The sequence below is a fragment of the Cervus canadensis genome, chromosome 7 (genome assembly GCF_019320065.1).
Source record: "Cervus canadensis isolate Bull #8, Minnesota chromosome 7, ASM1932006v1, whole genome shotgun sequence".
NCBI lineage: Eukaryota > Metazoa > Chordata > Mammalia > Artiodactyla > Cervidae > Cervus > Cervus canadensis.
The window spans coordinates 31822313-31834490 of record NC_057392.1 but is presented as its reverse complement, the minus strand read 5'-3'; the positions used below and the strand labels follow the sequence as shown (position 1 = coordinate 31834490).

At 41.2% G+C, this 12178-nt stretch overlaps 1 long non-coding RNA gene across 1 annotated transcript in view; it reads left to right on the top strand.

The window, feature by feature from the left end:
* The window catches only part of LOC122445114, a 50812-nt gene extending 40083 nt beyond the window's left edge, over nt 1-10729 (top strand). Inside the window, exons 3-4 of the long non-coding RNA XR_006270452.1 lie at nt 6552-6667; nt 9338-10729. This is a non-coding gene — a long non-coding RNA (uncharacterized LOC122445114). The remainder of the gene's footprint in view (nt 1-6551; nt 6668-9337) is intronic.
* Nucleotides 10730-12178: the final 1449 nt, after the last annotated feature.

Sequence of the window (12178 nt, the reverse complement as noted above, 5' to 3'; positions counted from 1 at the left end):
TTAACAGAAAAGTCAGGATCATGGTTATTTTTGGAGGTAGGAAGAGAGATGCATGCATACAGGCGCACAGAGGAGGTTCAAAGGCACGGAGATTGTTCAAGATCTTAGGCTTGGTCATTGCAAGTTGTCACTTTACTATTATCTTTTATGATTCTTTAAGCTGTATGTATACTTCATGTGTGTGCTATATCTCACAATGTTTTAAAAAGCAAAAAGAAAATGGCTAGCTTATGGAGGTCACAAATGCATTCTGATCACAAATAATCAGACAAATGAGCAAAGCCAGCTCTTATAATGTGATATGAAGAGGTATCTGTGGTTTTGGAATAAAAAAATAAAAGCCAGTAGTAACATTTTACACCAATTTTTAAATGTTTATCAGATGTCATGGGAGCTCTGGGTGTGCTATAGTTTCTCAAAGTAGAGTTACTTACTATTGCACTATTTAGGATTACTTTGGTTGTTGAAGATAGAAACCTGTGTTTTGTGAACAAAAGAGTAAAATGCATCGAGAGGTTCATGAGACCATAAGAAGGTTAGGGGTCCAACCAGCCTGAGAGATCAGGCTTCTACCACGCAACCAGAGTTATATTTCACGTCTTTGCTTCAGACAGGTTTTTCAGTTTCTAACATTTAACACCGAAAGAATCCTAAATAATACCTTCAGGAATTTTACTTCGAGGAAAAGGCTTTTTGCCATCTTTTGTCTCTGTTTAACTTTACTTGCCAGCTTTCCTTTTTATATCAGTGTTCTCTGCAAGGCAAAAAGCATTGATGACTATGCTAAGATTTTATACTTACAAGATCCGCCACAGATAAGAATAAAACACTTTCCCTGAAAAACTAAGCTTGCAAGTCTTAGAGAAGAGCTCCGTGGGCCCAAGCAACGTCACAGGCCCATCCCTAAACTAATCAGCTGCCGGGAGAGGATGGGATCTGTCAGATCTCACACCCAGCCCAGCTCCGCTGATTGAGTGAGGGGAACTTCCCTTCACCCCTATGTGTGCATGCGGGCTCAGTCGCTCAGTTGCCTTCGATCTTTGCAACCCCATGGGCTGTAGTTGCCAGGCTCCTCTGTGCGTGGGATTTTTCCAGGCACGAATACTGGAATGAGTTGTCATTTTCTCCTCCAGGGAATCTTCTTGACCCAGATATCCAACCCACACCTCCTGCATGGGCAGGCGGTTTTTTACCATGGAGACTCCTGGGAAGTCCCTCAGTGCTCAGCTTGAATACCACCTCGGAAATGCCTCTCCTAACCGTGCTCAAGTGAACGCCCTACTGTTATTCCCTCTCGTATCATCCTGTGTTTCTTTTGCAACATTCACCACGATATGCAACTGTTTTTTAAAATAGCATCAATTTTTCCTGCTTCATCAAAGACAGTCTTTTTGTGATTTTTTTAGAAGCATAATTGATTTACAATGCTGTGTTAGTTTCAGGTATACAACAAAATGATTCAACATATATATATACATATATATATATAATTTTTCAAATACTTTTCCCTCACAGTTTATTATGAAATATTGAATATCTCAAATATTCAAATTTGAATAATATTGAAATGTATTTCAAACAGATATTCTTTTTCAGATTATTTTCCTTTATAGGTTATTATGAAATACTGAGCGTACTTCCCTGTACTGTATAGCACATCTTTGTTGGCTATCTATTTTATATATAGTACTGTGTGTACATTAATCCCAAACTCCTAACTTATCCCTGTCTCCCCACTTCCTCTTTGGTAATCATAAGTTTGTTTTCTATGTCTGCAAATCTATTTCTGTTTTGTACATAAGTTTATTTGTATCTTTTTTTGATTTCACATAGAGGTAATATCAAATGATATTTCTTTTTCCCTGTCTGGCTTACTTCACTTAGTGTAATAATCTCTAGGAATATCCATGTGGCTGCAAATGGCACTATTTTTTTCATGGCTGAGTAGTATTCCATTGTGTGTGTACACACACATATACTATATCTTCTTTATCCATTCATCTTTCGGTGGACATTTAGGTTGCTTCCATGTCATGATTATTGTAGATGATGCTGCAATGAACATTGGAGTGCACATATCTTTTTGAATTGTGGTTTTGTCCAGTTATATGCCCAAAAGTGGGATTGCAGGATCATACAGTAGCTCTGTTTTTATTTTTAAAGGAATCTCTACGCTGTTCTCCATAGTGGCTGTAACAATTTGCATTCCCACCAACAGGGTTCCTTTCTCTCCACATCCTATCCAGCGTTTATTATTTGTAGATCTTTTGATGATGGGCAGTCTGACCAGTGTGTGCTGATGCCTCATTTGTAACAACTGTTTTAATTTCATTGGTGTGCAAGATATGGTGGGCAGAATAACGGCTTCCAAGAGATGTCTTTGCCCGAATCCTTTGAACTTGTGACTAAATACCTTGCATGACCAAAAGGAACTTTGCAGATGTGATCACTGACCTTTGAAATAGGGAGAGTATCCTGGTGGGCCCAATCTATGTGAATCCTTAAAAGTAAAGGACCGCTCCTTGACCCTGTGGTCAAGGAGAGCTGTGATGACCGAAGAAGGACCAAAGGACTGTGACGTGGGAAGGCCTTGGCTCTGACACTGTAGCTCTGATGATAGAGGGAAGAGGTGTGAAACAGGAAGTGCAGGTGGCCTGTAGAAGCTGGGAAAGGTAAAGAAGTGAATTCTCCCCTAGAGGCTCGAGAAAGAAACTTTCAATCCTGCAAGACCCATGTCAGACTTCTGCCCTGCAGAATCGTTAGATAATACACTTGTACAGGTTTAAGCCATTAAATTTGTGGTAATTTGTTGCACCGGCAGTAGGAAACTAATATCCCTTGTTATTGTTTTACTAGAATGTAATCTTCAAGAGAGAGGGGATTTGTGTACCTTTCTCATTGGATCTCCAGTTTATAGCACAGCACCTCACATAAATTTTTTGAATGAATGAGTAGATGAGTAAGTGAATAAACTAAGAAATCTGTGATTCCCATCCTAAAGTTCACCTTGCGGTCTTCATTCAGAGTGTTTGTCTTCTTTTTGTGAGAGTCACACATGTGGAGAATCAAGCAGAAAATGCAGCGGATGATCTCAAGTTTCTCTCTATGGGTCAGAAGGGAAAACATTGGCTGAGAAAATGTGAAAAACGAGCCCTCTTCTATAAAGAGAGAAGAATTATGCCAAGCCAAGAGAACAATCAAAGATGCCAGCAAATCATAGGTCTGGGACAGCACTTACTATTTGAGCTTTTAGATGGGGTGTTTTTTCAGTTGGCTGATATTTCCTATTCAATTTCTCTAAAGATCCCACTGTCACTAGAGTGGTAATATACTGGGTCATCCACATCGACTCCAAAATGGTCTTTCTTCTGGTGCAGTTAGATTTTCTGATTTACATCCATTAATGGGAACCAGTACCTTCTCCAGAAGAAAAATGATGGTATCTTCTGAGGAATGTATCTTTTTCCAGGCAATTTGTTTTTGAAGAGAAAGTTCATATTACTCATCAGATAATTCACTCTGTCTCTATGGGTTCAGCAATAGAATACCTTCAATAATTAGAATCAGTGAGTTAAAACTGGCAACTTCCTTCACCGAGAATAGTCAAGTTAAGAGTCGTGCCAGAAAATGAGCAAGTCACTCCAAGGAAGAGGTTAAAACAATATCATCTGAGCCAAGCTCAGAATCACTGAAGTTCTATGAAACAGAGGTAGCAAAACAGGTTGCTGGTGGGATAAAAGAATGGTCCTCGACCATCTTCACACACAAATTTCACTTCTACACTTATATATATATATATATATATGTGTGTGTGTGTGTGTGTGTGTGTGTATAAGTATATATTCCCTTCTGACATATATATATATATATACCAGCAGTAGCTAAGATATAATTTCTTACGCAAAACGTGAACATATGGGATGGCTTTGCATGGTGGTCAAGCTTTGGGCAGGGAACCAGGAATGCCCACTGGGAATGAACTGTTATCCCCATGTGCACCTTACTCTTGCGTTTGTCTTCCCTGACTCCCCATCAAATATTCTTAAATCCTTGAATCTCCATGTTTGTTCATGGTAACTGTGGAGGAAACGATCTTGGACAGAATTAAGTGGGCACAGGTGGTACCATAGTACATACTAGCTCCCAGTGTAACATCTGCTTCAGATTCTTCAAAGCGTCTTATTTTTACAACGGTCCTCTTTGTCTTTTCTCTCTTTTTTGTAGTTCTGTGGGTTTTTTTCTTCCTATTTCAAGTCTCTGGAAGAAAGAGGAAATGGGGTGGAGGATGGCAGAATTTCCATATGCTTCATCAGATGATAGCACGCAGTTACGTCTGTTGTATATGATGCCAAAATATTTCACTTTCTGGACCAAGACTACCCAACTGAGCTTTCTGCAATGATGGAAATATTCTGTATCCTTACTAGGTCTGTCCACTAGCTCCACATGTCTGCTGAAGGTTTCAAATGTGACTCGTCTAATGGATAACTGAATTTTAAATTTTAAATTTTGACTCATTTTAACTAATTTAAATTTAGCCATTTGTGGATACTAGTCACTGTATGAGGCACCACAGTTCCAAACACTTGATGAGCATTAGAATTTCAGTTCAGATTTTTCTATACTTTGCATTATCCTCAGTTTATTTAAGATAATAAAGTCCTTTCATGTTAAAGTTTGCATCTCCAAAAATTGTTTTTCTAGGTATAACCATTCTCTTTCCCTGTCTCTCTCTCAAATTTACTCCATCTTGCTTCCTCTATAACGCTTATCCTCTCCAATCACTCACTCAAACACACACGCACACACACACAACGCTAGTTTCAATGAAGAAAGAGTCATCCTCATGTATACTGCTTCTGAAAAAAAAAAATAAGAGAGAAAAGAAAAGGAGGGACATTTATGATGGCTTGTCACCTAACATTTTCAAATGTAAATAGAAAGGAAAGTTTATAAATATAGTGCAATGTGTTTATGCAGAGCTACGAGTCGCCACTCATTACAGAGAGTTTACACAATCACAACACTTGCTCCAAAGTGAAATGTGTGATGAAGTGCTGCCATTAACCAAGAGGGGAAAAGCAAAACAGAATTGGAGGGTTTTTAAGCTTTTAGACTTTTAATAACTTTGGAGTTTCATGAAATTCTGCCCCCCCACCACACTGGATGTTTTTCTTCTCTTAAGCCATTGTTGGTCAAGGGAACGTTTAATAAATTGCTTGCTTTTGTTCCTAAGTGGTAGGCTGGACTGTGTAACTAAGAATGCCTGTTGTTTGACAGTCCTGCCCACTGTCTTTCTATCATGGAAATAAAGTTGGGGACATGCCATTCTGAATGTGACCAGCTTCCAAACTTCCCTTAAAAAGTTAAGGTTTGATATCTAAATTTAGTATCCATAGCTTGTCATGCGTGCCTACTAACCAGAAGAACTATTTCATTACAGCAGAATCTTTCTTAGAAAGACATGAAGGATGCATGCTGTTTCAGCAGCCCCTTCCTGTCTACGCTGGCAAATACCCACATGAAAGAACTTGGTAAAGAACCCACCTGCCAATGCAGGAGACATAAGAAACATGGGTTCTATCCCTGCTTTGGGAAGGTCCCCTGGAGGAGGGCATGGCAACCACCCCAGTATTCTTGCCTGGAGAATCCCATGGAAAGAGGAGCCTGGCGGGCTACGGTCCGTGGGGTCACAGAGTCAGACACGACTGAAGTGACTTAGCATGCACAAGGAAGCAAGGCAGGCATTCACCATGATCCTTCAAAGCTGGGCTATAACCTCAGGACCCTTGTTGGCCCTGCTCTGCTTCCCCTGGGAAACATTTGAAACAGATTTGGTTCGAATGAGATGTGTGGGTACACTGGTGTGCCGGGAGTCAGGGGACACAGGGAAGAAAAGACAGCCAGCAGAAGTGCATTAGGAAACTAGAGCCAGTGACCGAGGCTTAACCCCAGGGACTAGGCAGGACACAGTGTAAAATACCAGTCAAGGGACAAGAGAATGAGGATACTGGTATCCCCATCATCCTTAGTCATCACTTAAGGAAGACCTCAGAGGGCATGTTACACATCACTTGGGTGAAGGGTTATTTCTACCCAGGGAGTTACTGACAAAGGTGCAGCTGTAGGCTGTTAGAAGTCAGGCTGGAATGCAGAGGTAGGAGTGTGAGGTCCTAAGGGCCTGTAACCAGAACACTGGCAGAGCCTGCCACAAAAATGTTACTTGTGATAGAATCCCTCTTAGGGGAAAGAAAGAATGTTAATTTTATAGGGTTCCCTTTTGTTTCTCCAAATATTGCCTTTTTGTGTACGTGCTCATTTATTAATTCGAGCTGCAAAAGGAGATTGTCTAGAGTTTGGTGAACTCTTCCCCTTTAGTTCAAGATTTAATAAACTTCGGTAATGACCTTCCCATATTTCTTAGACGAAAGAGGACGCGTCCCTTATTTTGTTCAGAAACCCCTCTGTATCCTTGATTGCTTGAGCCATGGGATTTTTTTCCTCATTTGCTTAACCTTTTCTTCATGTGGAATGGTCTGACTCTTTTACAGCTATCCTAGGTTTGGATCCATAAAGGGTTGTGTCACATATACAAAAGGCACAGCACCCCGTGAAACTCCAGTTGTGGGTCTGAGGTTGCTGAGACCGATCATCATGAAGCGTTCATGTAAGTTATGTTTACATGTTAGTTTCATGTACTCAAAACATAACATAATTAAACAATAAAACCCCAGATGGTTTTGCTCAGGCACAATTTATCATAGAATCCACCTATCACAGACATACTCAACAGGGAGGCTTCTCACTCAAGATAAAGTCAGGACTTTGTACATCATCCAAGGTACATGGTACGAGTTAGACCAACCAAGCCCTCTGCAGGAAGATAATACAGATTTGGTGGAGGGTGGCCCTTGATGGCGAGGTGTGGACACAGAGGGGATGGAGAGTGGCCTGACCTCAGGGGAGTGACCATGAAGAGCCTCAGAGAGACACAGTGCGGAAGAGACAGGGGTGGCTGGGAGCCAGGGGCCAGAACCGAGGTGGAGGACCACGGGGCTGATTCAAGGAGCCACCGGGGCCCAGGCATGGCTGGAGGCAGGTCAGGAGAGAAAGAGTGAGAGTGAGGGTCTTCCTGGGGAACCAAAAGTGCAGAGAGGCCTGGAAGAAGGGGAAAAAGCCAGAGGGGAGGTGAGCTGAGGAAAACAGTGCAGAATGGTTCAGGGTCTCACCTGGGAATGACAGCAGCCACCTAGGGCTCATGTGACCCTCACGTATCCTCCCAGCCAGAAATACGTCTTTGTAGAGCTCTACCGAGAGAAAGAGCACAAGGATACATGTGCAAACAGCACCCTAGATCAGGCTCATTCAGCTCTCGCTTAGAAGACAATATATGTTTGGGATTCTGCCCAACTGGTTAATAGTTTTTAAATATTTAATGACAAAAACAGCACATATTTATTGTAGAAAGTTTGAAATGTGGAGGAAAAAATCAAGGAAGAAAATTAAAGTCTCAAAAAACCTACCTTCTCAGAAATGTTTACATCTGTTCTATAGTTTTAACAAAAGATTGGTGTAATACTATGTAATGTAGTGTAGTGTAATGTAATATAATATAGTCATATAATTAATAAACTGGGTTGGCCAAAAGGTTCACTTGGGTTTTACCATAAGATCTTCTGGCCAATCCAATAATTATTGTAAATGGGCTTCTTGGTGGCTCACAAAGTAAAGAATCTGTCTGCAATGCAGGAGACCTGGGTTCAGTCCCTGGGTGGGGAAGATCCCCTGGAGGAGGGCATGGCAACCCACCCCAGTATTCTTGCCTGGAGAATCCCCATGGACAGAGGAGCCTGGCGGGCTACAGTCCATGGGGCTGCAAACAGTCAGACATGACTGAGCAACTAACACACACACACAGCTACTGTAATATAATAAAATGTAGGATAATGTATTATACTATAATGTAGGATAGTGTATGATACTATAACGTGGGATAGTGTATGATACTATAACGTGGTATAGTGTATGATATTATAACGTGGTATAGTGTATGATATTATAACGTGGGATAGTGTATTATAATGTGTTGCTTTGTAACTTTTTAACTTAATACTTGAGTGTCATTTCATTCAGTTGCACTTTATCTGTTTGTGAGAAACACTTCTAGGGACATAGTATTTTTGAAGGTAACAAAGTCACCACCACCAAAACAACATGCACAAAATATATGCTAGAGCAAAACATCGGTTCATTCGTTCCCTAACATGACGAGTTACCGTGTAGTTCAGGGTATTGTCCAGCAGGAAACAGGTTGCGCGTTCAGATGAGGACCCTTTGAGGAGAGTTTGGTAAAGCATGTAGGGAGCCTGTCAGGACCAGGAGGCAGGGACATCAGGGCTACCGCCAGCCGCAGACCTGAGGAGCAGCAGAGAGGGGGCAGTGACCAGACACGGCGGGGCGGCCAGGCATGCTGGCCACCTTTGCAGGAACGCGTGTGGTCTGGATCTAGGCGGACAGCTGACTTGAGACGGACCTGCTGGGTGGGAGCTGGGAGGAGATACTCCCCAACCCTAGAAGGCTCTTTCTTTGACATTCTGCCCATGGCCTGTCCCCATGCTGAACCCACCCAGAAAGCGACTATCAAGGAAGCCTCCAGACGCGATGCAGAGACGCCAGCTTTCTGCGGTCGGAGAGGGGGTGCTTGTGCTTTGTTGCCGTTGCCGTTCTTCAGTCGTTAAGTCCTGTCTGACTCTTTGCAACCCCGTGGACCACAGCTCGCCAGGTTCCTCTGGCCTTCACCATCTCCAGGAGTCGCTGACATTCACGTCCATTGAGTCCCAAACACAACTGCTCACAGAGGGTCACTTCTCTTGTCTCTGTATTCTGGGTAGCAGAACTTGTCTATTTTTCACTTATTTGTTCACTTAATTCTTCACTTATTCAACAAAGATATTCAATAATATTAATACCAGAAAAAAATGGAGAAGGGAGTGAGTAGCAGGTGGCCTGTTACCCCACATAGGGTATTGTTAAATGTTGGAACATCAAAGGATGAAGTTCTTAATAGGTAATGATAATGTATATTATTCAAATAATGATGTCAATTTTCTTTTTCACTTGAGGATGCTGGCAGAGCCACATTTGTAAAGAATTTAGATTGTAAGGAGTTGAGCCATGGGTCTAAAGGTGGAAAACATTTCATTTAAACAAGCGTGGGTAATTTTCTAAGTGCCAGTGCCAATTCCTTTCCACCTCTTCTGTTGAAAAAAAGAAAATTCTCTGCAGTTTGGTTCAGAGTTATGGTTTCACTTCGATTTCCTTCTTTTCTTCCTGGCAGTTAATACACAAATTTGATATGAGAGAAGAACATTGGAGCAGAGACGTCAGAAACGTGTCCAACAAAGGCCAAAGCCGTCGCAGAAGAAAGATGCCCCGCTTTCACTGATGCTGCTGTCTAGTTATTTTCCTCCTCCCACTTCTTAGTATTTTATCAAATTTCCTTTATAGTCAACAGCTGATATAAGGTGTCAGATTATTGTGTGCTCAGCCACTCAGTCATGTCCCACTCTGCAACCCCATGAACTGTAGGTAGCCTACCAGGCTCCTCTGTCCATGAGATTGCCCAGGCAAGAATACAGGAGTGGGCTGTCATTTCCTCCTCCAGGGGATCTTCCTGACCCAGGGATCAAACCTGCATCTCTTATATCAAATTATTAGCCAAATCATAATATAATAGGAGAGGGTACACAGCACGTGCAAAACCGTATCTCTGCAGTTGCACAAATGAGAACAATTTTGATCCCACTTAACCAGGTAACTTTTCAGGAAAAATAAAATTATCTCCCCCTGGTCTAGACCACAGTGACCTTCATAAGTCCCCAAGAGAAAATGGCTTCCAATGGAAATCAACCAGCCATGTTACTTTTTCAACTAGAACATTTTCTTGAAAGGCCACAAAGATTAAACTCCTTATGCAAATCATAAGGCTTTTCAATTGCTGTCATTTCATGTTGCAAAAAGATAAAGTCTAAATATTCTGCTGGATTAAATAACCCACATCACCCTATGATAAAATACATGAATTAGTAGGTTTGGCCTGACATAAGTGCCCGTCTTCTATACGAGCATATTTTATTCAAGGTCATATAAATGAGAATAAATAACTTCAATAAAAATAAACATCTTCACCATTGTTAACAATCTCAGAAAAATTGGCATTCGCTTTTTATGGCATTTGTCCAATACTCCTTCAACAGACAGAGGGTTTGATTCTCCCCAGAGGAGAAAAAGTGGAATCTTCCCCAGGAAATAGCATGTTTATTGCAGGTGGGTGCCTCTGTTTTTTCAGTCTAGGGAAGTGTGGTGATCTGTTTCCTTCTGTAAGCGAAAACTGACTTTATGTGTACAAAACCCAGGTGACTGTAACTGGGAGTCACCCCTCCTTGAATATTAAGGTGCTATTTGTAGGTTATTCAAAAAGTGAGGTGACAGTTATTTTGAAGAACTTGATTTTATGACAAGGCAAGGAATTATTTGAAGTATTTAAACAACTAATTGATACTTCTCAGCAAGACCCCTTAACCAAATCAAGAATCTCTCTTAGTTTGGGACAAGCTTTTTGCCAGTGTTTGAATAACATCACATCTTCCAAGACAGCACTTACAGGCTTCTGTTTATGTAGCATCAGAGCCACCTGCAAACTTGTCCCCTGTGTTTCCACCCTATGTACACCTTCTGAAGAGTTCAATAAATTGTTGAAAAGTGCTTTTTTTTTAGTTAATTTTTTTTAATGGCACACTCTTTATCCATAGAGGTGGGGAATTGGGGGGCACATGTTTAGGATTGTGGCCATTTTAAACTAAGAGGATGCCAAATCACAAACAATCGTGCAGCTGATCTACTTTGCAATGTTGTCACACAAGCCTAACAAAATATTGTGCTACCGACACAGTCGTTGTATTCTGCACTGGTAATTAACCTTGTCGAGTTGTTTTAAACAAGCCTCATGCACATGTCATAAAGCAAATGACAAATTAAATGTTCAGATATGATTTGTTTAAAAAAGCTATTTTCCTTTTGGATTTAATTTTATTCCAGGCAAGCTTCTGTTAAGTAGCATTTTATGGATCCACAATGCTGAAAAGAACTTGAAAGGCTTCATAGAGACTTTATGCTTTTGTTTTTGCTTTCTTTGTTTTGGGGTGAGGCCCAGAACAGTGATCTGATTGGCTCAAGGTCACACAGCTATTTTGTGACAAAGTCATAATAGATTCTTCTGACCTTGAAGTTAATCCTCATTGCTCTGGTCTTTGTCTTGGTGGATTAAGCATATGGCCCAATGTGAGACAGAGGGAATATTTGACCTTATGGACTAAAACCAAGCCTATATGTTTGTCTCTGAAAATTGTCCAAGATTCACTCTTGTTCTATTTGCTCTTTGCTTTTTCGTTTATTTCCATATCAACCAAACACCTTGTCTAGGAACCTTCTCAACTTTCCAAACTCATTCAGCCTCAAAACTCCTTTTATCTGAACTAACACACTTTGAAGTCCGTGTACTTCAGTGCCACTCCTGTACTACCCCGGTTTGGCTCTCCACCCCACTAGACTGAGATGATTGAAAAAGAAAAAAGATTTTCCCTTTGGAAAAGGGCACATGGAGATGTAGTCAAGACAGGAAAAACAGGAGACATATAGTACTTCCAATCAATGGGCTGAATAGCATTTTCACAGAGATGTGTAGGGAATAGCTAAATGAAAGCAACCCAGAAAAACAGAGATCCTTGTTTTCATTAAGTGTGTTACTTATTGATTTTCAGGACCTAGAATTTTATTTATCAGGATTGACATACTTACCCACATCATTTTCCCTTTGACCCTAAAATGAAGTGGAAACTTTATAATTATGGATCTGTGGTAAAGGTGATTTAATACCTCCCATATATTCATCTTTGGCCGCCTGATGTGAAGAGCTGACTCATTGGAAAAGACCCTGATGCTGGGAAAGATTGAAGGCAGTAGAAGGGGATGACAGTGGATGAGATGGCTGGATGGCATCACCAACTCAGTGGACATGATTTTGGGTAAACTCTGGGAGTTGGTGATGGACAGGGAGGCCTGGTGTGCTGCAGTCCATGGGGTCGCAAAGAGTCGGACACAACTGAGCAATTGAACTGAA